Genomic DNA, 26891 nt, shown 5'->3' with positions numbered 1-26891 from the left:
AGATCTTTTTGATGATTATTTAGTAACCATTGACTTCGTTTGGGGTCAATTTGCCTCAGCTGATGGTGTCGCTTGGCCTTGTGGGGGTGCGTTGAACATCGCTTCTTGAATGCTCAAGCAGCCATTTTGTCTTTGTGCCATGACACACTCACTTTTTCCTCCGTCTTGCAAACCATTACAAAATGGTTCTCCTTCTCACAGTCTTTGCAAATCTGTCCAGTGGTGGGGCATTTAACTGTGTTTGGAAAAGAAAATCCTCACCTGAAGCACTAATTATTTTTCTGTGGAGACATCACTGTCCATCCTTTTGCCTTGTGATTTTGCTTACTCTTCATAGTCATGACTGACTCATTCTGGGCACCTTTGGGCTCCATGTCAGCTACTGGCCAATCAGCACACTCTTCAGCTCTGGCACCCATGAGAACTCACTTCAGACTAAGAGTTTCTCTAATCATTCATCATCTGAATAAATCTGACAGGCATTCTTATCATTAGGTTCATTGAACTTCGTGTTTGAGTGTGTCCAGTCTCCCAACAAATTTGTTGATGGTTTCACCATCTTTTTGTCATTTTTAACTGAAAATTTACCTTTCGTAATCTACATTTGGCATTGGATTTTACTTGAGATTCAAGGCATCTTTGGTTTAACGGCATGTAATGTGATCAGCTTGTGGCATTTTCTTTGACCTTTCACACCTTTTCCAGCAAGATTCTTAAGGTATTTGATCATCTTCTTGTTATCGGTTTCTTCCAGCCCATCAATGAAGTCATCATATTTCTCTATCCAAGCAGTCAATCTGATGCCAATATTCAACTTTTTGGCGGTATTGAATCGTGGTGGTTTCCGGAAGGTGGCAGTATTATAACCATTTATGGAATTGACTGACACTGAGAGTGAAATTTTATCCAACCCTGTCTGCTGTTCTCTGGGTCTATCATCAAGATTATGCAGTTATTTAAGGGTAAAGAGAGGAGAATATGTAGTCAGTCAGTATCTAATAAAATGGATGGGGAGTCTGTTCCCTTAGGAACAGGAGCCCTCACTCACCCAGATGGGTGTCATGCTTCATCATAGGGCATACTCCTCATCGGGCCGGTGCTGCAATGCCTGATGGACACCCATTACCTAAGTGTTGTGTACCTTTATATAGTGTTTCCTAAACATGAAAAACAGACCCAAATAGGGTAGCACTTCTGCCTCTTTGAGTGGGAGCAGAGTAAACCGGGATTGCCCCGAGGATCTGGAACTCCCTTCCCCCCCGAAGTCCGGGTGAACCCTTCAACTGTCTTCTTCAAAAAAGAAGTCAAAGGGCTCCTGATGAAGACATTTCTGCCTTAGCCTGCCACCGTCATCTGACTCTGGGTTCATACTTGTTGTCTCTGGCCCAGCCACCTGGTCCACGAGTAGGTCGGGCATTTCTCGACTTTTGATTCTTGCTTGACTATTTGTTTGCTTTTTTCCCTCACGAGATTGTAGGACAATTCGACACTCTGATCTTGTTGTTGTCTTCTTTGTATGCTTCTACCCTGTGATTCATAATCCGTATCATTCCCTTGCGATGCACAATCTGTAAAGCCCTCTGATACCCATGGTGGTCATGTTTGCGCTTTATAAAACTTTCAAAATAAAATAAATACATATAAAGTTACCCCACATTTAGGTTATTTTGTGCTTGGATAATCCTTGATATGACCCCAGATTCCAACCACTGTGTAGATTGGAAATAATTGGTCCTGACAAATTGCCAACTGATCATAATTGACTTAACCTATGGAAAAGAAACATGTTAACCCTTTAAGCTATTAAAGATCATTGCCTTTACTGTTAGCCACTGTTTTTTATAAGACAAGTTGAGTCACTGATTAAAACATTTTTTGAGGACTACTTAGTCTATTTCAACACACCCCTTTATATACACTTCACTACACACATCTACACCCACACTTCACATATGGTATTGGAACAAAAGATCTCCAATAAAGTGCCCCTTTGTGGGTGCCTGTTGGGCATTGCAGCGCCGGCCCGATGAGGAGCATGCCCTATGATGAAGCATGACACCCATCTGGGTGGGTGAGGGCTCCTGTTCCTAAGGGAACAGAACATCTGTCTTTTCCTTAGATACTGACCAACCACATATTCTCCTCTCTTTACCCTTAAGGGACTGCATACCCTTGACGATAGACTAGACACTTCATAGGAGCACGTATGCTGGACCTACAAGCGCTCCTGGCCCCCCCTTCTTTGTGATAAATTACTGTCCACTGGGACCTGCTTCATCCATGAAATATCTAAGGCCCTGTGCTGTTCTTTGTGTCATCTTGAACAGTCTGTGGAACCTTGACCTTTCTCTTGGTCCCCATTGGAGCCCTTCACTTTCCTGGAGCCCTTTGGAGTTGTTCTGATCCGCAACCCAGCTGCTTTGGTGGTGCCTGTTTCATATATGGATGGCTCTGTAAGCACAACCACAGGCACTACTTCTCGGGCACTTCACCCAACGTGTTGGTATGATTACGCTCTTTAATCAGTTCCGGTAAGCAGATGACCATTTTTTGTATGTGAATTGCTTTGCTTTCAGGCGTCTCTTTGTACTGTCTGACACCTGGTTGATCTCTGCCTCGCAGCGCTTATGATTGCAGCGGTACATAGGAATTCGCTGTCGCTATTTCCTGCTCTTTCAAAACATGGTTGTATTGTCCTTTATCGTTATCACTCCATATGACGTTTAGCTTTAGGTTGCTTAGTAGCATGGTACCTCTCTTTACGGCTTTACCAGCAGGTTCTTGGCCAACCATGTGTAGACTTCTCAGTAAAGCTTTCATTATCCTAAAATACTTCACACTGGCTGGAGTTGTGATTTGTCTCCACATATGCTTAAATTTGTCTCTGCACTTTGACTGATGCACACATGGCATGCGCAACCAGTTTGCTGGAGCACCTCTAGCTCTCTGGGAGAGAACTGTCTATCCCATTACCAGTTGCAGCGTTCTTCTCAACCTGGGCACCCGCCAATGACTATGACACACACATAGCTTGGTATTACACGTCTTTATTGGTCTGCATATAACCGCAAATTCTGCATTCTAAACCTGCAGTTACTTCCTTACACTTATGTCACAGTTCTACAGAATCCATCAGGAGCCAAAAGGATTCCATCTTTGCTAACTCATACAACACTACAGTAATGAGGACCTTACTTTGTTCCTTATGACTCAGTCCCCAACATGGCTCAGTCTGTTGCATTTGAGGGTTCAGTTGCATGATGCTTTTAGTCGGCGTGGTAGCATGATGCTGGTAACTTGTGACTCAGGATAAGGCCATGGAGCTAGCTTTCAAGTCAATGTGAATGGTGCATCTCAAGGGAATGTCTTGTCCGAGTTCCTGGTTGCTCACAAGTGTTGTCAAAGAATACGGTCTTATAGGCCCTGACCTTTCATTGAGTTTGGATGTGGGAAGGGATGTGTCAATCACATTCAATTAAAATTGTGCATCATTTCAGTTTAGAGGAGATTGGCCACTAAAGAGCAGGTGCATTAGATTTTAATTGTTCTGGAAAACTCCATTGAAGGTCTTGGTGCAATAGGTGTGTAGGTTTTTTTAATGACTGGAAGCTTCCAGACATAAAAATAAAATCTCCTTTCATGATGTCAAATTCAGTGTTTGCTTCTGAGACTGAATATAATGCAAATGGCATACATAGTACCCTTAGCATCAAACACACAAAAGGTGATGGGGGAATGCTTGCAAATCGTCTAACCACTGGGAATCAATTGGGATAGCATTCCACCCCATTGTGTTTTTTTCCCACCTCATATTAGACCCAGCCATAGGCAAATCAGCTTGATCCTGCTCCAATGGGAAGAGTGCAGCCTGAACAACCAAGCCAGGTCCTCTTCAAATCAGAACACAGACAACCTATCTGTCCCTCTACGGTCAGATGTAGCTTAGCGCTGGTGGCATAGTGAGCTCAGGGCCCACATATTGGCATAGTCAAACCCAGTTACAGTGTCCTCAAACAGTGATCGAAATGGTTGCAAAAAGTCTGACATTTTGTGCAAAATAATGATGGACTGAAACGAGTCCCAGAGTAATTTTCATTGGCTGAAAAGAATTCAAGCATTCCACACATCACTTTTTTGTATACTTCAGCGTGACACCACAAGAGTGACTGGTATCCCCAGCTGAGAGTCATTTGCTCAATGTGCTATTGGAACTAAGCTAAAACCCACTGAAGAGACCCAATTAGGGCAAAGCCAGTGTTGGTTTGCTTGTGTTCTGGTTCACGGAAGGACCTGGCCTGGTAATTTGGGCTGGAAGTTCAAGACTGATTTGCATATGGCTGGGTCCAAACTGAGGTGGCATGATGTGCAAAATAAAGATTGACTTTGATGTGGACCCAAATAATTACCAGTGGCTGATATCCATTCAAGCATTCCACCGATAACTTTTTTTAATACTTCAGTATCCTTGGGCATCCATTGGTGCTGTCTACACAACAGGGCATCCTTTTAAGATTTTTAAAAGCATGAACTAGATAGAGTTTAGAAATATATTGATGGGTTCCATCCATCACTTCATTTTTCAGTATGTTTGCAGAAGTTGGAGAAGTTTACTCAGACATGCTGATGAGCTCATTATATGTCAAAACTTAAGCCTTAAAGGGCAAGCATGCCAAAACGCCGGAGGTTGTTTGTGCTTTTTGTAAGCGTTGAGGTGGCCAGGCATTTGAGGGTCACTTATAGTTGGCAAAGACTGATTTGCACACAAGTGGTCTCCATTTGTAATGATACAGATGATCTAGAAAGAGATGGATGGAAAACTACCCGCAAAAACTTTTAGTGGTAAATAAACACCAAGGCTCTTATTACGATGCGAGTGGTCGGACAGCCGAACACTATCGTGGCAGTCAGGAGACCTCCCAACAAGCAGTCGGTGGTCCGATCGCTAAATTATGATGCAACCACTGGGCTGGCAGTCGCAAAGTGCTCCTTTACGCAGCGGCTAGTGCTGCGGCCCGGGAAAAGGGCTGCAGCACAAGCCGCTGTGTAAACAAGCACTTATTGAACCTCCATGCACCGGGTGCCATAGGTGTGTGGGGGCACAACATTTGTCCCCTGAGCCACTTTACAGGGGCCCACAACAGAAGGGAGGCCCTGTTTGGGGCCCCCAAAATCCATTTCTGACCTCCTTTTCATGGCTGTCTTTCCGACATGAATAGGCTGTCAGAAAGGGATATTGTAATTCCAATGGCGGTGCCTGCCTCAACACCACCTCAATTTTGGGATGGCGATTTTGATCGCTTCCCCGGCGGGATCCCTCGACTATTTAGGGTCCGATGCCTGGATTGTAATCCGCCAGTTGGACCGAAGGGCTGTTATTTGGTCGGATCGCCACTGTAGGTGACGGACCGACCAACATCGTAATAAGGCCCTTAGTTAGGAATTTCCGTCTTATCATTTTTTTCTTTTTTGGGTGGCCTTGATCATATTGGTTTGCTTCTTTAAAGGTTCTTCTGGGGAACCAGGAAATCTTCATGGAACAAAGTGGTTTGCTTTTTAATACTGCCAAAACTACTGGTTCTGTGGACCCCAAGATCCCTGCTAAAGAATACATCACTTCAATAATCACTCAAAAACAAAAACTTTTTTCACTTCATTGATAACTTTTGTCCTCTTTTGGATTTCAAACCATTAACCAAATATTATGTTTTCTTACTCTAATACACAGACCACTCCTACAGTCTACAACGTTCTTATTGTTAACATCCTAGTTACTGTAGCTCACATGTTACTCATTGCAATACATCATAGATTACTGTCATTACAATCGGTTCAAAATTGAAACCGCCCAATGCATTTCGGGATGACCTCCCTTCTTCAGGGTGCCAATGATTGTAATGTCTCTTCAACCTGTGCGCCCGCCAATGCTGCCGGTAGCAATACTCCATTTGAGATTAAGGCAACTGTGAACAGGATCATAATGTTCGCTTGAGGTTAAGCTCGCTTGGCTAGGCCTATTATGAGGTGGCATAGTGGGCAAAAAACAATGGGTCAGAATGCTTCCCCAAGCGATTGCCAGTGGTTAGACTAATTGCAAGCATTCTCCCCATCACCTTTTGTGTATTTGATGCTAAGGGCGCTAGACATTATTACTATGGTGAAATAAATTCCTAGGCAATCTTAATATAATGATTACAAATTATATCCTATTACGTTATAGGGAAACAAGAAAGAAATTCATAAAGCTACTATGCAGTTTCAGAATTTATTTTTTTCATCATTTGTATTGTGAAAAAAAGGGTATTTTATATAACACATTACATTCAATTTTGTTTAAAAACAGACGAATCAACAATTATAAAAGCTGATACAGCATAAAATATACAAAGTGGCAGCTTTTGAATAATCGCGCGTTTCGGCGTTCACAACGCCTTCATCAGGAGTAGCCACAAAAGAATCTACAATAATAAAAAGACATATAGACAATTACAATTGACATTATAATACTTATACCTCATCAATATATTCGTAAAAAATTCTTTTCATGTATTACACACAAATCCAATAAGATTTTATTCTTAGATTCCCTATATAAGACCAGCCTAATTCATTTTATAATACAATGACTGCAATAATCGAGTGTTTATTTAAGCTAATATATTCAAAACCAGAAACCAATCTCTTGAAGATTAAACTGGAAAGAAAGAAGAAGAAAAGGCAAAAGATAGAGATGGAAAACGTATAGAACGAGGTAAGCAGTATTCCAAATTGACTCACTTCACGTTATGTTAATTGATCACTTGAAAGAAGACTGCACTTCAGATTTGTCTTTCCGCTTTTAACAATTGCTGTAAGTATGAAAATAACGTTATTAGCTTATATATATCTATGTATACAGCTGGTGATAACTATTTTTTGTACAGCTAATTCCACAAAACATATGTGGAACAATGTTATTGTATATGTTACAGCAGAAGGACTTACTTCCACGAATAATGCGATCCCGAATTCTTCTAAAAAGCAGCCTGTTTCTGCTGCAAATTTAATAAGGATTCTAAAAATAAAACATCGTATTTTTATAATACTCATAACGTCTATAGATAGTAATATTAATGTTAATAATTATGAACATCATAGATAGAGTACCTTTTTTTAAAAAGAAAAAGATCACTGGTCAGAACTGGAAATTGACTAGTATATTTATATGTTTCAGTTCTCTGATAGTTAGAACTGATTGAAGCAGGATTTCTAAGAAAGGAGTTACCATCAAAATGAGATAACTAATCTTCGTTCGCATAAACGGGTATAAGAAAAATAATAAATTAGCCGACAGTACCTCAGATGCGCCGTTAGTAGAAATACACGCTGTAACTATGATGTATTTGAATTTGAGGGTGCATTTCAAAGGCGGCTTTTCTGAAACAATAAAATATATGTCTGAAGGACAAAGTTCATATTAGTCCTCTCCGCTGAATAATTCAGTAAATTAGATATTTAAATGCTCAAGATACCTGGTTCTGTTCGTGTCAGGCTGAAAATGGCCTCCGGCGTTTCAAGCACAAAATAAAAACAGGATAACAGCGCATCCAGACTAGCCATGTGGATAAATACTCTATGGTATGTCATGTGACGGATCACATGTCAAACCTCTCTTTCTAGATGTTTAAGTCACGTGACATGCCATTTGCATGCAGTCCAGTCTGATAAAAACACTGAGTCCGACATCATGAAAGGAGATATTTTTTGGGGTCTGGAAGTTTCCAGGCATTGCAAATTTACCAACCCATTGCACCAAGATCTATAATAGAGTTTCCTAGAAAAATTAAAGTCTGATGCACTTGCTCCTCAGTGGCCAAGCTCCTCTAAATTGAATTGATGAACAATTGTGATTGAATGTGATTGACGTGTCACCTTCCTAGCTCAAAACTCTTTGAAATTTCAGTGCCGATATGCCTGTATTCTTGAACAACACTTGTGAGCAGCCAGGAACTCTAACAAGAAATTCCAGAGAGGCGGTGCACCATTCACATTGACATGAAAACTAGCTTCTGATTGTGTCCCAGCTCCATGACCTTATCCTGAGTCACAAGCATCATGATACCAAGCCCACTAAATGCATTTTGAAACTGGACCCTCAAGTGCAATGACTGAGCCCTGTTAGGGGCTGAGTCAAAAGGGCCAAAGTAAGGTCCTCATTATTAAATACAGATGAGCATAATTGGCTTTTCAAAAGCACCCCACATGGTTGCGTCGAATTATGATTGAGCAACTCGTACCACTGAATCTGGTCTCCCTGCCAAGATTGTCTTCAATGAGTCCTCTACCTCACCGTATGTTGATATGGAGTTGTGCCCCTGCCTACCCAAGGTCTGTGCACCTCCTTTGTCCAGAACTAAACTCTGACCCACCATTAAAATCCTGTGCTGGTGTTTGTATGTTCGAAGAGAGATAATGCCCTGCCTGCATCTGCATCTCCAAAAAGGCCCACTGCTTTACTCACGCTGTGCTTGTGCTCACCCTGGTGGCCTGCGCTCATGGCTCTCATTTTGTGCCCTCAAAACAACATACCAACCTGTTGCCAATGATCCCAAAAGGACCAGACCCTTTGACACTGCTGGACTGAGCAATCTAATCAACATGAAAATTCTGACCCTCTCAAGCTTATAGGCAGCTCAAATGCCTGGGACTTCCCATTAAATAACTGACCGGATATATCAGGATGACACGCACAGTGTCACCTTAGAAGTTTGAAGCATTGGAGTTCAACTTGCCGAACCTTTGGTACACAAATAAAAGGGAAATAGAAGTGTCACATTGTCACCCACTGAATAACCTGCCCCAACTGCCCACAAAACACCAATGCTGATGTCTTCCTTAAAAATCCCCACAGCCTTCCAGTATGCTGTCGCCACCCAGATTGCGCTTAACTTTTTGCAAGATGATTCTTCTTAATACCAATCGGTGCATACTAAAAGAGATTTTGTGAGTGATAAATTACCAAGTGGAGCCGCAGAATTTGGCAGTCCAGCATGCAGAATGAGGGAAAGAAAAAGCTAAGAAGAGAATAATCATGAAAGGGAGTTTGTCTGGAATCTGAAGTGAAGAAGCAGTTACTGAGCCAGCAACCTCTAAGGCCGATTACACAAAGGAGAGCCATGTTCAGACCATTTCTGTTCCCTTTGCCACATCTCTAAATACCAAGTGTAAGACCATGTTGTTTGCATTGACCTGGCTAGTGGATTTAAATAGGAATGCAGCCTGGAGGAATACTGAAACAAGGAAAAGGCTGCAGGCTCACAAATCTACCGGCCACTGAGTGGGGGTGAGGCAATAATGTACTGTGATGTTTGAGTGTAAGAAGTTACACCTCTTTGCTTTAAACACTCTAAAAGTTTTACTTTTCTTCTACCTGACATTTTCATCTCCAGTGAGGCTGGAGCTCCTCTGTGGTTCGGGTACATGGGTAACTCTTAAAACATCTACACACCACACCAATAATACAACTGATGTCTAATAAGCTTCAGGCCAACATGTGTGTTTGTACAAAGACTTTTTTAAATGAAGAATGCAACTTTTTCATGTAACTCAAGCATGTAAGATGTGAGCTTATGCTCAACAGTGTTCTTTACAACTACAGAGACCAGTGGTGTAGCTAGCCCTTTGGCCACCTGTGGCAGTCCCTGCATTTGCCGCACCCCCGCCACCCCTTGCTACGTCACTGACAGAGACGCACACCACTAGCTCTTTTGATAATTAGGATTAAAAGCAAGATACCACAGGCCTGTTATTCCTAGGTGTGTGATTAAACCAACTCTAGCCCAAAACTTGATTTGGATTTTATACCCCTTTGTATTTCCTATGGAGGTAATTTGTAAGAGAGGCATAAACTTAATGTTGACCTACACGAAAGCCATATTGTACGACTGCGGGATGAGCAGCATGTTTCCCTAACAGGCTGGAGGAACACTTGATTGGTGTCTCAGAAATTGTCCGCGGGTGGAGGTAGAACATCCTAGTACATGCTTGCTCTTGGAGGTTCCTAGTTATAGAATAATGTTCTGACTTTCTGAACTCTTTTGTGCTCACCCTCTAGTAGGCACTTGCACATTACTGAAAAAGAGAACCCTCAATTTCCACTGCTGGTGATATGCTGGACCATGGGGCAGGCTTAGAAAGGATATGGACCAGCATTTGAGCAAGGCAAAGTTAAACCATACAAAAACAGATCAGGCATTATATGATCAGAAGATGTCAGACCTTTAAAGTTTCTTCCACACAATCGATAGTGTCCATCTCCCCAGCCATCTTAGAGGAACTGGCCCTCTATCTGACTGTATGCAGAGCTCCCTATTCTTACTGGTCTAATTAGTCTGAGTAACTTATTACTCCAGCACCCTGATGGTGATTTCCAGTTTATTTTTTTTAACAGTAATGTTCTGAGTTTAATGGTTGGTTCCAATTGAAGACCACATTTTATGGTTTTTAATATATAAATATGACAGCCATCTCTCTGCGCTCAATGATCTATGCAGGTCATCGCCCATGGATCATTTTTGTCATGTCTATATATTAAGAGCCATGAAATGTGGTCTTCAATTGGAACTAACCATAAATAATGTTCTGAGTTTAATAGTTAGTTCCAATTGAAGACCACATTTTATGGCTCTTACTATATAGACATGAGGGCCATCTCTTTGCGCTCAATAAAATATGCGGGTCATAGCCCATGGATTATTTTTGGAGTCACTCTTGTGTAACAGCTACAAGGTTGCTCGAGAGTTGCTTCATGAGCCTCCCAGACTTTATCTCACCGTCAAACCTTCAGTTGCCCTATTGTCCATTATTTATCAGGTGCAAGTTGTTTGGTAAACACAATTATATTGCTACTGTAAAGCATTCAATAGAAAAAAATAGCCACCATGTTTTGCGAAATTTGCTTCATCATGCTTTGTCTCATTTCTCTTTTCACATATTTAGCTTGAACACCACTATAATCTGTACTAGGTGCCTTAAAGTGTCTATTTATTCTGTTTTTCTTTAGGCCATGATACGCCCTGTTTGTAGACTTAACTTTTTTCAAACATGGATTACCACCATTCGAATGTACACTATGAAGGTGCTAGCTAGTCTGTTTCGGAAAAAAAGTGGGAGACAAATAAGATTTTGTTAAAATGAATTTGAAACCTGTGAATTGTCTCAATTAAATTCCTACATGCAAAAGCAATTGACTCTAAAAGTTTGAAACAGGCTATCACAGGTGAAATTCCAAGGGAAAAAGATGGCAACAAACTTTGGAGTATTCATGGACTTCCGTTGGCTAAGCAGGTTTCCTAATTAGGTCCATAGGATTGTATGGCAAGCCACCACTCACAGCAGCCCCTTTAAAAGAATATACAACGCAACACATTTCCAAAGTTCACAAAAAAATTTGAACCCCCTACCATCTCTCTTCTTCTTTGCTAATATGTGCTCTGTTGCCTTAGAGAGAAGTATATTTGGGTGGTTTGAAAGACACTTATGTTTCAATGATATATTATGATTTAGTCCAGTTGAGGTGTCTGAGTGATGTTTAATCTTTTTTGGGAGCATGATGGTTTACTTTAAATAATTTCTAGGTTTTCTGAATGTTTGTGTGTGTATTCGATTAGATAATATTTTATTTTAGATCATAAGAAATACTTCATTATAATTTTAAAACGCTGTACTTTTGGGCATTTGGTTTAATTTAGATAAATTACGCAATCGGGCCATTGTGCATCCTTTGAATATTTTCCATTGGGCACAATGGGGGACTTGATAGAGTGCACACTGCTCGAGTATGGTTAGGGAAGGAGAATTTGGAACTACTTCAGTTGAAAGCGAGTAGGCCTTGTCAGAGTGTACTATAAAGGAGCCTGGAAATGTAGAAAGGATTTGCTTGATGTGCGTGCTTTAGCGACATTTTAAGTTTGGACAGTGTCTTATTTAAATGCACTTGGCAGAGTGGATCTATCATGAGCACACATTTATTTTTATATATATAACATCCATGTTGAATGAGGTGTGGTCTGTACTAATTATATAGTAGTATTTAGGGAAGATTTTGCTTGCCAATTGATTTTAGATTGTTTTTAAGTAAGCGATAAGGGTGAACAGGTTGTGCATTAGGCGATGTTGGAAGAGTCATTGATAAGTGCAATTGACAAGATCGCCACAGAGGTTGGAATAAGAATGGAGAAGAGATTAGAAGGCATTTTGCAGACCACAGGCCTTGGCTCTGAGGAAGAATGTTTTTGGTCTGCTGGGGAGAATACCTCTTGCAATGAAAAGAGGGGTATGGTTACGAGGAAAAGAAAACATATTGAGAAGTTTTGACTAAGTTAAAAGAAGGAAGTCTGCAAGAGCAGACCAAGGAGATCATGAGTGCCCGAATTGTTATATTCCCGGGATAGGCCCATGTAGCAAAGCGGCTTACTTCTTACATTGTCCTATTTTTCAGCTGTGAACTTTTGAAAATATTTGCCTACACAACAACATTGGATTAGTTTCTTCGAAACTACCTTGTTTACACATCTAGCTTTGCATAACATTATCACGATGCCTCAAGCATCATGTACTAGGCCTCTTTAAGCACTATGTACAAATGTCGTCCTATCTTCATCCACATGACGGCAGGGCTATCTACATATCCATAACACTGCTAATCCACACGTTCATCGCAAGGCTGCTTTCTATTATAAATAATCAGCAGCATGATAGACTAGCAGAGGAGGCACTTCGGCTAACACCGAGGGTCTCTGCATGATGAGACTTCACCACTCAGCGGTCGGACATCCCTGTGAGGGGTGTCCAGTTCATGACCAAGACCGGCTACTACATTCTTTCTCACAGGTAATGGGGTTGGTTCATCCCTGTGGAGGATTCTTGGCTAAAAACCTACACACACTCTAGGCACATGCAGAGTAGGCTTCGCATAGTAGGAAGAGACCTGTTTACTGCATTGTTTATATGACTGCATATATACACTGCTTTAGCAACATGGAAGAACTGTATTTATGATTTACGCTTTTGGTGCTAGTAATCGTTTTCATCTGCTTCTGTCTACTGATTATCACTGCACATGTATTCTATACCAGAATAACGTTGGTTCAATAAATATATTGAAACATCCCACTGTGTATTCTGTATATTTCTCTGAGCACAAGTAAGCACGTGTGACCGAGCGAAAGGTTCTGATCTGTTTCCATGATCCCTGAGGGGTCAGGGTTGTCATGTTCAGTGGTTGCCAGAAACCATTCACTCCCTGGTAAGGATAGGGGGCTTGCAGTGGCACTGTGAGCTAGCTGGCCTCTAGGCCAACATATCCTGCGGAGGTGTCTGGAATCAGTCTAGGCACCAAGCCCCTAGTTTATGTTGTCCAAACAAATGCACAGATCCTACGGATTAGTAGGAACTACACTACAAGCTGATGGAAGTTTCAAAGACACACAAGGTGAGCAGTTTAACTGCCCAATTAAGGGACAAGATAGTTAAAAAAAAGTGTAAACATGCAGCAGTGCATTGTGATGAATCTTCCGGTAGTACAGAAATGAAGTTGAGTTGTTCATCAGACTGTGATTCAGAGGATCAAGATTCTAAAGATCTGAAAGAGAAGGGGGATCATGGAGTGGACTTAGGAAAATAATCTGATGTCATAAGGGATTGTATGTTTGACCCACTGCTAATTAAACACCCACTTTCCCCAAAGTGGTCACCATCAGCTCATATGGCGGAATCTGTGGAATTTTGGTTTAGAAGGCAGATTCCTAAAGATGTAAAGATAAAATTGAGATTGGCGTGTCCAAAGCCTTCATTGTCAAATGAAGTGGTGGTAACAACAGAACTGTATGCAAGAATTTTGTCCTTTATAAGTAAAGGAGGACCTGATCCTTGTGACGGGCTAGATTAAGGTTGGGGATGTGTCAGGACAGACATGTGGATGTTATAGGCCCTTTAACAAAGATATTCAATATGGTTAAGGAGGCCTATGTTAATCAGAAGTTGCAAGTGGAAGAACTGACCGTGGATTCAACAAGTATAATGCCTGCTAAGATTTTTGTGGACACCTATGAAACCTGTTCTCTGATATTTATTGATGCCGAGTTTATTCCGTATTCAGTATAAAATGTAAATTAAATTACAAAACACCTGTCCTTAAGGAAGGTGAGATCTCTGTATTACATGTGTGGTAAAAAAAATCAACATGTGCTTTTGCTTGAAAAGTGTATTTTTCTCATTGTTCCACAGAAATGAAGGTAAACCACAAAGAAAGCATTATGATGGGACTTGACACAGGGCATGTTTGAGATCTCAAACGGAGTTTTCCAGTTGCACAGGTCAGTAATGAATAATCATTTTTCAATGCATAGTTGTAATAGTGTTGATATTTTAGTTGTATACACAAAAATAAATATCCCTGCAACCAAATCAAAAACAGGTTTGGAAATATTAACATTGCATAATTTTTCTGCTTATGAGAGAGTGTCACTCAAAGGCAAATGAGGCCCAAAATACCACAACGAGCATATTGGTAACCTAGAAATCTCACATGAGAATACAGAGAATATGGAGGCTGTTGGACCTAGCTCTTTTTTCAGGGTTATCCCCAAACTTTTTGCCTCCCCCTGTTTTTTCCTTACCTTCTTTTTGTTGACTTTTGGACTCTAGTCACTTTACCACTGCTGACCGGTCCTAAAGTGCATATGCTCTCTCCTCTAAAACATGGTATGATTGGTTTCTCCATGATTGCCATATTTGACTTACTAGTACGTCCCTAGTACAGTGCACCAGTTGTGACCCGGGCCTGTAAATCAAATGCTACTAGTGGGTCTGTAAAACTGATTGTGCCACCCACCTGAGTAGCCCTGTAAACATGTCATTGACCTGCCATTGCAGTGCCTGTGTGCACAGTTTTAAACTGCCTTGTCGACCTGGCAAGTGCACCCACTTGCCTGGCCCAAACCTTCCCTTTTATTAAATGTAAGGTACACCCAAGGTAGGCCCAAAGTAGCCCCATGGGCAGGGTGCAGTGTATTTAAAAGGTAGGACATGCACTGTTGTGATGTTCATGTCCTGGTACTGAAATACTGCTAAATTCACTTTTCACTACATCAAGGCCTACATCTCGCACAGGTTAGCATAGCAGCTGCCTTGTAACATCTTACAAGTGTATCTTCCAATTGGGAGCTGATAAAAATTGGAGGTTGCTGTCTCTGGACTCACAATTTAAGAAACACATCTTTTATGAAGTTGTTTTTTATATTGCAGGTATGAAAATGTCACTTTTAGAAAATTGTCATTTCTTACTTTAACCATTCTGTGCCTTTGCCTGCCTCTGAATACACATCTGGGTCAGGATGACAGTTGGGCTGTTTGTGCATTCACTCTAGACAGTCACACAAAGGGAGATGTGTGCGCTGCATATCCTGATGGCCATCACCAGGCTGATGGGTCTTCCTGAGCTAGAGTGGTGGGAGAAGTTGACGCTGACACCTGAATAGGGCTGTGCCTGTCTTCACACAAAGTAATCTCCACCCCTATTGTGTGTTTAGGGCCAGGGAAAGGAATGGCAGGGTCTTGTGCACTACAAAAACTTTTTTTTGAAGGTTGTCTACTTCAAAGGCTGAAATGTGTATAAGTGATGTACGTGTGGCACCATATACTCAGAACACTTCTGGGTTAAGGACATTCTTACAGAAAAGAAAAGCTGGATAGCTGTCGGGAGGGACTGCCACTTTGCTGTTCGCTTTGCTGTGTTGACCTGTTGCTTGCTGCTCCTGTCCTGGGTGTGAAAGGATCGGACTTTGCTTTCTACATCCTGCTCCCAAGCTTCTCCAAGGGCTTGAGTTGAGCTTGCCTCCTGTTAAGTCTCGGGGGTCATCAAAGATTTTACCTGCAACCACTGAGCGCCTCTGCTCAGGAGTCCTACTTGGCGAATGATGCCTATTCCAGTTCCTGTGCCCTTGGAAGTTTGTTTGGGGTACTACTAAGAAGAATCCAAGGCATCAATGCCAATCAATTTCAGAACTGGCACCTATCTACAACTCTGGTGCCATGCCGCTGCCAGCACCAGAGCTGTGGTCCCGCTCAATTCACCAACAGTGACTTACACTGCAGGCTCCAATGACGCTGCAGCGCCTCCTAAGCATTGCCACTACACTAGTCTTGAGCACCGTACCACCGAAGTCCATGGTGCACCGCTCCAACTCTGACGCCTGCGGACTGGTCAAACAGCAATGCAGAGGAAACCAATGCCTCGTGGCTTGACTCTCGACACCTAATCAGCGCTGTTCCACAGTAAGTAACCAAGGTACCACATTGGCATCCACATCATCACCTCCCCTGCAACAGTAAGGGACCAACGCTGCACTGACCTCTGCAACGCCTCACCTCCTCTGTGTTTCGCATCATCTTAGTTTTTTATGCTGCCTCCAAGGTCCTGTACTGGGCCGTAACCATCCCTCACTCCATCGAGGTCGAACTGACTTTGTGGAGTCATCAACATCCACTCCGACCAAATAGCCCCGGTTGGAGCTATTATTGAGTTCTAATACCTATAATTGATTTCATCTTTAAAAACTAACATCTTGATTTGCGTATGTTGGTTTTTTGTCATTTTGGTCTTGTTTTATTCAGATAAATAATGGCTATATTTTTCTAAACTGGTGTGGAGTCCTCTTGTAGTGTTTCCTTTGCATTACTGTGTGTCTGTGTTTGTGTGTGTGTACAAATACTTTACAGACTGCCTCTGTGATGAGCCTGACTGCTCTGTGCCAATCTCCCAAGAGGGTGAGCAGGGGTTATCTTAGGTGTGTAACTTACTTACCCTGACTAGAGTGGTGGGTTCTGTCTGGTTTAGGTGCATACCCTAGCCAACCAGACACCCCATTTCTAACAGAAGCTATAAACTCGGCAGCAACTCACTTTAAGAATACATTTTGATATTTTTCACTACCTAATTTTCATAGTCAAAATCCTTAGATTTAAAGATTGGAATTTTAAATCGAAGGGTGGCATTAGTTTAAGTCTTCAGGTGCCACCTGGTGACAATGTTACTCTATAGCCAGTATTTTGCTGTCATGATGCATAGTAAAACTAAAGAAAATACAATGGCCAGTGCTCCGATCAAAAATGTATATGGTAATTAGGTGTCATTACAATTGGCACTGAAAGCATACCTGTAAGTCCCTAGTATATGGTGGGGCATGCACGGTTATATGCCCAGTAACTTTGAGGCACTTAAGTGTGCACTGCTGTGTTGCCTGCTGTCATTTTAAAAGTCAGCCCTGCTTTGGAAACTGTTTTTCAACTGAAATTACATGTAAATTCGACTTTGGATTTAAAGTTACTTCCAAAGTATTATACTGCCTTAGTTTTACATATCAGTCATCCCTAAGGTCTAACCTGGGTTCCCCAGGATAGGGTGCCATGTAACATAAGCAGGGACATTTTAAAAATGGCCAGGTGAGGGAAAAACAACCAATTTTGTATTTTCACATTGTGGCACTTTTTGCTCTATAGGCATACTGTAATACAGTGTATCAATTAACTGGAGTGAGCTGAAATACTATTTTAAGGACTTAAAAGATTGGTAATGATAAATCATGCCACTGTTGAATTGATCATAACTAATACAGAAGATAGTGATAGAACTTTCTTTTCTGTGAACCAAAGTCCAGCCTTCTAGCAGCCTCTCCTGATTGGCCAGCCCTTAACAGGCTTAGCAAAACTGCTTTGATGAAGTGATAAGTGGCCTGCACAGAGACAGAGGATATCAAATGGGGGAATTCTGCGGCTGCAGAGACCAGGCTAGGACAGGAGATGGGTAAATCAAACTGGGCTTCAAAGAGAGCAGGACAGTAAGGAATGTCAGCCAGGCCTACCCCTTGTTCCTGTACCACCCCTCCCACCAGATGGCAGCCCCAAGAGTGGAATTTGCAGGAGGTCTGGAAAGGGAGTGTTAAGGGTAATAAGCCACACCAGCGGGTTGGTTTAGACATCTCTTCATCTCAAGGAGAAGAATTCTCCACCTTGAACTTTATAGTGCAGTGCTTTGTGGGACAACAAAATGTCATACTTTGGAGGAAGCTGTCATGCTTTTGGGTGTCGCCTTAGAACATTGAATAAATGTGTGAGCTACATAGCAATTTAGATCTGCTGGATGAAATTACAAAGAGAAGCACTGCTGGAACCCTTGTCTGCACCCTCCAGGACTGCCCTCTGAAGGACTACTCCTGCTGCTCGCTTGAAACTACAGCCCTAGGGACTTTGCCTTGCTTCAGAAAGGATTAAGAAGAGGGTCATTTGAAAAAAACAGGTTAACAGAGATTCCCTGTACCATCTCCCCTAAGCCATTCCCTGCCTGGAGTGCATCCAGTGCACTTTTAAGGATTTGGCCAGACGCATTGTAGGAGCTGAGGTCCTAACTTCCATGGAGCAACTCCGACTCTGGAAGCTTGGATTTGTGTTGTGGACACTTTGAACCCTCAAGGAGAAATTAAGGAGGAAATTCCAGACGTTTGGAGCAACTTTTGGAAAAAGCTCCTTAAGGTGACCGACCAGACGTTGAGAGTGAAGCCACCCACCTCACACTGTGACCCGGCATGGATTTCAGGTATGGCCTACTAAAAGCTCTGGAGCTCCAGACTTCCAAGAGTTAACCGGGGACTCCCACTGAACCAAGCTGATGAAGCCACTGCTAATTCCGGCCTGCTGGAGAGGCCTGCTCGATGTCAAGAGAAAAACCTCCCAAAAAGATTTTAAGTGCAGAGGTAAAATTTTGACCGAGGCCTCCCGTTTAATGTATCCGACCAGGGCGCCATCGCGGTCGGCCTGAAATTTTGACTCGAGTGCGACCAGATGTCCCAAGTTGGAGCTATATGTTTTTAAGCACTAGAAAGTGTTTATTCTTTAAAAATTCATATCTCTGGTTCCCTGTATTGGATTTTTATCGTTTTGGTGTCATTTTAATCCTAAAAATATTTCCTATTTATATAAGTTGGTTGTGGATTTTTATGGTGTGTTGTGTGTTGCTTGTTTAATGTATTGGTGTTTTTAAGTGCTTCACACACCTTTCTCCTAAGTTAAGACTGCCTGTTCATTGCCTCTACTAAGGGTTGAGCGAGGGAATAATTTATTGAGACCTTTTCTGGATTTTATATTGCGTTGGTCGGCTTATTGCGAGTGGTAGGTGCATACTTACCCCTACTAATAATCCACCTTCCAACACTGTTGCATGTGGTTCTGAAGTAATCTAGACGGGATTGGACCGTTTCAGGTCCAGTTCACATTCTGTCGTGGGCTGAAGGCACAATATCTTTTCGATTAGCCACAGTTGATTTTGCACTCTTTTGAGCACTGTGCTATTTGTGGGTGTCTACGGGTGGTATGGAACTCAAGGTCGCTCTCATATTTCTGCTAGCCTTGACTGAAGGAGGCTTAGACAGCAAGGTGAAAGGTTAATGCATTAGTAATTATGGTGACCTGGGCCATGAGTGGGATTTTGGACATTTCCCAATTTAGGCGGAGTTTGTCAGCTCAGCTCCAAGTTTGGATCAAGAAGAGGCTGTTAGTTTAAACCGTAGTGCCCAAGAACACGTCATTTGGGGCTCTAGAACAGAGGCTGAGCCAGTGACCTGAGGTATGCTGAAGCCAGTGCCAATCAAAGGGCTAACCCAAATTAGGACTCTTTCATCAGAGGGTCACATTCCCCAGCTTACTTTGTTGTTTTGTGTTACCACAAAGGATGCCCCTCTCAAGGCCACCAGAGCATCCATGCCCCCCACCATACTGCTTTATGCGGATGGCTACATGAAATGAAAGGCTCAGGTGGGGCTGCCTTGGTCCTTTGTTTGACCTGAGCGGCAAACACTGTATCTGTCCTTGGAGACCGATGGGTGGGTGTGAAATAGTTTTTCGTTTCGCTTGAGAGTGGGACGAGCCCTGCTCCCTCCCCTCTCCATTTTCCCCAGGGATGCCACTGTGGTCAGATTGCAGTAGCGAACAGGCGTGGATGTCTTTGGATTGCCTTTAAAGTTTCTCCTCCTGTTCCCTGTAGGTCACTCCAGCTCCACCTCTTCTGCTCCTTTATTTGGGTGATTAAGAATGTGACTTGACTGGTCAGGGTCCACTAGGCAAAGTACAGAATCTTGCTGGAGCCATCATGAGGAGGGTGTCTGTGTAGCACACCCATGACATGCACCGATCATGCAGACAGTACGATTTAGCTGTTTAAATGAGTCTCCTAGAATTTGAACATTGAAGCAGGATGACCGGTCAGCCAAGGAATAAATACTGAGTAGTTGCTCTGCTTAGGAAATTAAAAATGTTTATGGCCATAGTTTGGTTTTTACATAGCATTTAAACCAAGAAGACAACTGTGCTAGGCTATGGATCTTTGACTCCCAGTCTTCTTATGAGGTTGGGGACTAAATCTTAATCAAGACCCTTCCTACGAGAGCTATAGATTGTTGAATTGCATCCACCAGATGAGAAGATTTCATTATGAATTCATCAGCTCAGTTGACTATTACGGAGCTGGGTCTTAATCATGCTTGTTAGGCAGCATCAGTACTTAGTTTGTGCAAGAATAAGTATTGGTGCCCAATGGTCTGCTCATAAGCATGCACCTGGTGCAATTAAATCTCAGCGTGTGGAATAATAAGGTTGCTAGTCATAAATTCACCTCGTACCTCTTCAATTCCACTACCAGACATCTCTTTCAGGTCTCTGCTTTCCCCCTTTGTGATGGTTTTTCAGTCTTTTTCTTCCTCCGTCTTTCTACTTTGTGTGTTTTCCCTTTCATACTCTCGGTAAAAGTCTGATGCAGAAAAAGACATGCCTGCCCCCAAAAATGAATGCCGGTGGATCCAACCCGCAACCACTAGCTCAAATTAAGCACTGGACTGCATCTGCCATGAATGAAGATGCCAACTTATTGTGAAGAGTGCTAATGGATGTATGTTCCTTCAGTAAGATGCTATCGAGAAGAGGAAACAATATGTTCAGGCGGGAAAAGTGCTGTCCTAAATTCTGCAAGGCCCAAAGGGAGGATCACATCTACGTGATGATGAGATGAGCAGCTTCTGGGCCTGTCCAGGAAAGTGCCCCAGGAAACCCACAGCAGGCCTTTGAGCATGTTTGATCCACATTGCTGACCCAGATGTTTTTAGTGAGCTTGACCAAATGAGACTAAGAGAAACAGACCCCTGCAAACCACCCTAATTGTTGAAATATTGTAATTTAAAGTCTCACTTTGTGGGAGACTTTAAATGCCTGCTGTGTCCCCAGTGGTTGAAGTGGGGGAGATCTATTGGGAATGACATTCCCAATCTTTTTTAATTTCACAAAAACAGTTCCCCCACTTTTTTTTTTAAAAGACCACTGGTCCCGGTTAATGCAGACCTTGAGGTGGCTTGGGCTCCTGTCGTGTGAATCCAAGAGCGAAGTAGACGGTGAAAAAACAAGCAAGCCTTCTAACCAGGGTGACTCACTTGAAAGAATGGTCAATGGCTGCAAGAGGTTAATCAGCAAAACTAAGGGCTGCTAGGGAACAAGGATATGGCTTTAACTCATGGAGGAATTTGAGGCCTTATTCTTTTTTAACCAAATGTGAAGATGTTACCAGCTTATTTTAGTAGTGGATCATAATGACAACCTATTACAAAAGTTTGCCCTAGGTACTGCCTGCTTGTGTATTGCTCAAATATATATTTTTGAAAGTATTTGTTTTATCTAAAACACTAGATCTGTATGCACAGTTTGCAGCAGCCTATCTTGTAATGTGTGTAATACATTTTTAAAATAATACATATTCACAGTGCTTACTGTCACGTTCTGGGAATTACTTGCACTATAAATACACATCACTATTCTTCACTGCTCCAACCAGGATTCAGTTCTGTGACTGTCTTGTTACACACACTACATTGATTGCATTAACCAACTGAACTTTCATAAGTAAAACCGTGCATTTCACACTGGTTACTTTAACTTCCTTTTATTTTTCATGTAATATATATGCATTTACCTGAAGGTAGGGTGACCAGGCATCCCGGATTTGCCCAGACGGTCCCTGTTTTTCAACAGTTGTCCCGGCAGATTGCGGTCAAATTGGCTTATGTCCCGGATTTTCAGGAGAGTAAATTGAAAACAAAGAGAGGTACTTTTTTGGTGTTCCAAAGCAGGGCTAGTAGGCAGCTGTTAATAATAAACAATTTAATTAACAGGTATATTACAGGTTTTAAAAATTACTTTTTATTTATTTTGTTAGTGCCTCTTTTGTGTTTCTATGAGGATGAGGGCTGGCATTCTTTGCCACTTTATTGATGTAAATGTGTAGTCCTTCCTCTATTTTTGTGAAATGTCCCGGTTTTTGGGTTGCACGATCTGGTCACTCGACCAGAAGGTGAAAGGACAACAAAAGTTGCAAAATATTTCACTGTTATCAGCCACATGTTTGGACTTGTTTACTCACGCACTGACTCCGCCTCTGTTGCACTCAGGATCACAGTTCCCATAGTTTGTAATGCACTTCAACTGCTGAGCGTCCTCAGTGCTTAATTTGTAATGAACGAGTGCCAGTGCCCAAAGCTCAGCACAGAAGCCCGCATCTGCTGCAATTAAATGCCAGAGCGCCGAATATTAAGGCTTCGTAGTTTTTTATTCACCTCATGTCTCTTTAATCCACAACCAGAACTCTCTCTCCCCCTTTATCTCACTCTTGCAGGTTCCTACTTAATTCCTTTGTGATTTTTTTTGTTGTCTTTCTCTTCCTCCATCTTTCCACGTTGTGCTTTTTCACTCTCTTCCTATTGGTAAATGTCTGATGCGGACAAATAAGTGCCAGTCCCCAAAAATAAGTGCCAGTGCCCCCACCCCAACCCCCCTGGTTCAAATTAAGCCCTGTGCATCCTCCACAGTTCTGTGAGTGCCTCTAGTGTGGAAAATGGTATCCGGATTCCTTGTTTTTGTTTTTAAAGTCCCTCGGAAATATCCCACATTTGAAGACGACAATTTTCAGATATGTGGGTGTTTAAAATGTTAAGGTTTTAGTCAACCTAACCATATTTGGCAGTCTCTAATGGGTTGTCTTTGCTTTTTGTTTTCACCACCGGGCCCATGAATTCCAGTGTATGGCCGCTGTACTCATCCGGAGCTCCCATCTTGGACTCACACTCATCCCTTGTTCCTTTCGACCCCACCCTCCCCCTGTGGGTCGTCGTTTGTGCTGTGCGTGGGCTCCCGGCTGTGTTTAGGCTCGGGGCTCTAGGTGAGAAGGTGAGAGAATCAGCTGACCAAGCAGCACAGAGGTCAGCAGGGGACTGAGAGGCCTGGGTGCCAAGTTCTGTCACCCGATCGCAGTGCGGCACCCTACTAGAATCTCGCTGCCCTATGGTGCAACTACCCTGGTTGTGTGCCTCTCTATTCCAGCTCTGAGGAGCAAGGTCTGTGTGTACATGGGTATGGTTGAAAACTAATACCACAAGCCCAGTGGAGCTAACAGTAGGAACAAAGCGTTAGTGGAGGCGCAGCCTGGAAGTAAGGCAGATTCCACAGCCACATTTTTAATAGAACAGTCAAATAATAACGCCTTCGGGCAGTGATGGCTTATATTGAGGACTCCAAGTTACAGGCAGTAGGCAGTGACTTACTGTTTATGAAGATAGTTTGTCAAAGCGTCACGGCAGTGGTTTATGAAAGCCAAAGGCTGTAAGCCGTTGCTTTTTGATTACGAAAACTATTTGCCAAAGACAATAAGTAAAGGTATAATTATTGTGTAAAACCTTGTTTGTTTATATTTCCATGTGTTGTATTTAATTGTTTGGAGAAAGAAGAACTTTTTGTTTTTCAGGTAAACACACTGGATTGGTACTGCAGTTGATGGGTATAATTGTCTCTGCTGAGTTCTGAGTCTGTGGCCCACACCAACTCTGAGTGGACCACTTAACTCGCCATCCAAAATGCTAAAGGGGCGAACCTGGTATTCATTTGTTGGTCCAATAATATGTTGGCCCCATAACACCACATGTAAAAGCCTTCAACAGACACAATTAGAGCTCAGTAAGGCATGTCCTCCCCCCTCCCTTTACCCCACCTTCCCTTCCCCTGTTCCCACCAAAACAGTTTTCACAAGACCCGTGGCACCCTTGCTATGCCGCTGACTGTCCCGGAGACTGTTGTAGACGGAGGGGTCCAGTGTATATCCAGAAGAACTGGATACATGGCACATTTTCGGTATATTGAGCATAAAGATAGGTTCCATTTAGGCTCATTGGATGAAATGTTATCTTATATGGATATCCCTAAAATGTGACATGGATCAGACCATTCTGCGCGGGACAGCCCTGCCTTAGGCTGACATGTGGATGAGTCAGTGAGTGTGACCATTACACGCTGCTGCAGTCTGAAAGCCTGAACCCACAAGGGTCTGTTGACACAATTTTTTTTATTTTTAACATATTTTATTCAATTTACAACCCATCAATTACGGCATGTGATAGATACACAATATTATAGTACATCGCAGTCATCGTACAGTATACTGGCATTATCATGTACAGTGCGGTTATGACATATAGATACAACTATCCCAACCCTCCCTCCCCCAACTTCGTCTGGCACCAACCACTCATAGCGCATATGGCAAGATGTGCTCTTGGCTACTCCCGACTGCACAGAAACATTTAAAGTGTATGTATATACGCTCCCTATGGCGCAAGATCCAAAAAACCATGGAATACAATAATCATGGAACCTGAAGGACTGGGGCTATGCGATACAACAATTATTAAGTCTGGGCTACCGGCACAGGTGGCGGGGCCAAGGCCCTGAACGCTTCCAGAATGCTGTCCCAATCTAAATAGATGACTCCTTTGCGCAAACCCCAGGCTTCCTCCCTGCGAATGGCAGCACTCTCCGCTCCACCCCATCTCACTTCTTCCCCATGCCAGCCGTAAATTTGTGGTGCTGTGGCCGATTTCCACCGTATTGTAATGGAGCGCTTAGCCAGGAGCAAAGACAAATCTACAAAGCGGAGTTGCACTTTCTGCGCCTTGGGGTGTCGTATCAGTCCCAGAAGACACACTGCAGGCGTGTCTGGGACAGGGATCCAGCCTCAGCCGTAAGCAGGGATAATATCTCTGACCAATAATGGGTAAGCACGGGGCAGCGCCACAACCTATGTAGCAAGTCAGCATCCTCTAATTTACATCTAGGATAACAGTGTTGTGTGACCGGAAAGATACAGTGCAATCGGTGCGGGGTAAGATACGCTCTGTGTAAAATCATGTATTGGATGAATTTGAATTTGGCGTTCCGTGGAATTCTCTTAGGCTATGCCAATGCTCTGTCCCAGTCCCCATCTGTCAGGTCTGTCCCCAGGTCTGCGGACCATCTATTACGTAGGTCCGTTAGCGGGTTTCTGGTGTGAGCGGCAATACCTTTCTAAAGCCACTTGGTAAGGTGGAGGCAGTTGCCCATCAGGTATGTCATAAAGACCATTTCATGGCATGGGGGCTCCTCCCTGCGCGGGGCCCAGTGTTTGTTCACATATTGTACGAGTGCAGCATGTAATAGGTACAAGGCATACGTGACTCCATGACGCCGTACAAAGGTACCATGGCCCATAAACATGCGATCATCAAATAAGTCACCCACTGTGGTCACACCGCCCTCCGCCAAAGGAAGCAGTCGTCTTTTCGTGAGTAGACCAGTGGAAGTAGGCATCCCAAGAAGTGGAGTAGTGTCAGAGTAGGGGAGGCAACTACGTGTGTAGTGAGTGGCTTTTTTCCAATAGGTGAGCGCTGTGTGCAAAAGCAGTGGGGCATCTGTCGGGATCTTAGCCTGCGGGAGAAGCAGAGTGTGGAGCCATCCTCGGTCCATATCGGCAGAGGAAAAATCTATTTCCTGTAAATTGCGCCCTGCCAGCCAATAAGAGCCATTGCAATTGGCCCACATAGCAGTATGCCCGGAAGTCAGGAGCACCCAGCCTGCCCTTATCTGTGTCCAATTGCAGCTTGGTTAGCCCTACTCTACGGCAGCCATTACCCCATATCAAAGCGGAGAGTATAGTGTTCAGGGAATTAAGCATCGGAGTCGGAATCACGACCGGTAAGTTAGTAAAAAAATACAGGGGACGGGGCAGGACCACCATTTTCGAGATCGCCACCCGGCCCATCACCGAAAGTGGTAAGGAGGAAAAGAAAGTGACCTGGGTTCGGAGCGAACGTATGGCCCTGCCCAGATTTCCCTCCATGAGATCTGGTGCTGATCGATAAATCTGTATCCCTAGATATCTAAAAGTATGTGCGGTGACTGTTAAGGAGTGAGGCCCAAACTGAATCGTCTCTGGATGGTCCCCCTGTTGGAAAAAGAAAGCATAAGACTTACTGTCATTGATTTCAAGGCCCGAAAGTCGCGCAAAAGAGTAAAAAATGCTAGGGATGGGTGAGAGAGAAGCGAGGTCATCAGCGTACAGAATTACGTCATCTGCATATGCGGAAATTACGTGTGTGTCCCAGGCAGATCCAGCGGTGAGTTGCCGATTGCCGCACCCTAAGGGCTCCAGGGCCAGCACAACGAGCAGGGGGGATAGGGGGCAGGGGTTATTGGGGGCATCCCTGGCGGGTGCCTTTACCAACCGGGTACTCCTTTGAGATGTGTCGTCCCGTGCGGGCCCGTGCCGTGGGATCAGTATATAAAAGCCTCACCCCACTTTAAATAGTCTGGGGGTATACCAAAGCGTTCCAGCGCTCGGAACATGTAGTCCCATCGTAGCGTATCAAATGCCTGTTGCAAATCTAGGGTGACACAACCAGCGTTAGCTCTCTCCTGGGGGGTGGATGCCATGACATGGTACAACCTCCTGATATTAAGCC

The 26891-nt window shown here is 43.1% G+C and overlaps 1 protein-coding gene across 3 annotated transcripts in view; it reads left to right on the top strand.

The window, feature by feature from the left end:
• Positions 1-26891, top strand: part of NOS1 (nitric oxide synthase 1) — a 1315983-nt gene that overhangs the window by 607635 nt on the left and 681457 nt on the right. For all 3 annotated transcript variants that reach the window (XM_085636289.1, XM_085636287.1, XM_085636290.1), the window contains one exon: positions 14263-14351. The gene's annotated coding sequence lies outside the window, so the exon portion shown is untranslated. The remainder of the gene's footprint in view (positions 1-14262; positions 14352-26891) is intronic.

Source organism: Triturus cristatus, chromosome 11, assembly GCF_964204655.1.
Source record: "Triturus cristatus chromosome 11, aTriCri1.1, whole genome shotgun sequence".
NCBI classification, from domain to species: domain Eukaryota; kingdom Metazoa; phylum Chordata; class Amphibia; order Caudata; family Salamandridae; genus Triturus; species Triturus cristatus.
This window is presented reverse-complemented; position numbering and strand designations above follow the sequence as displayed.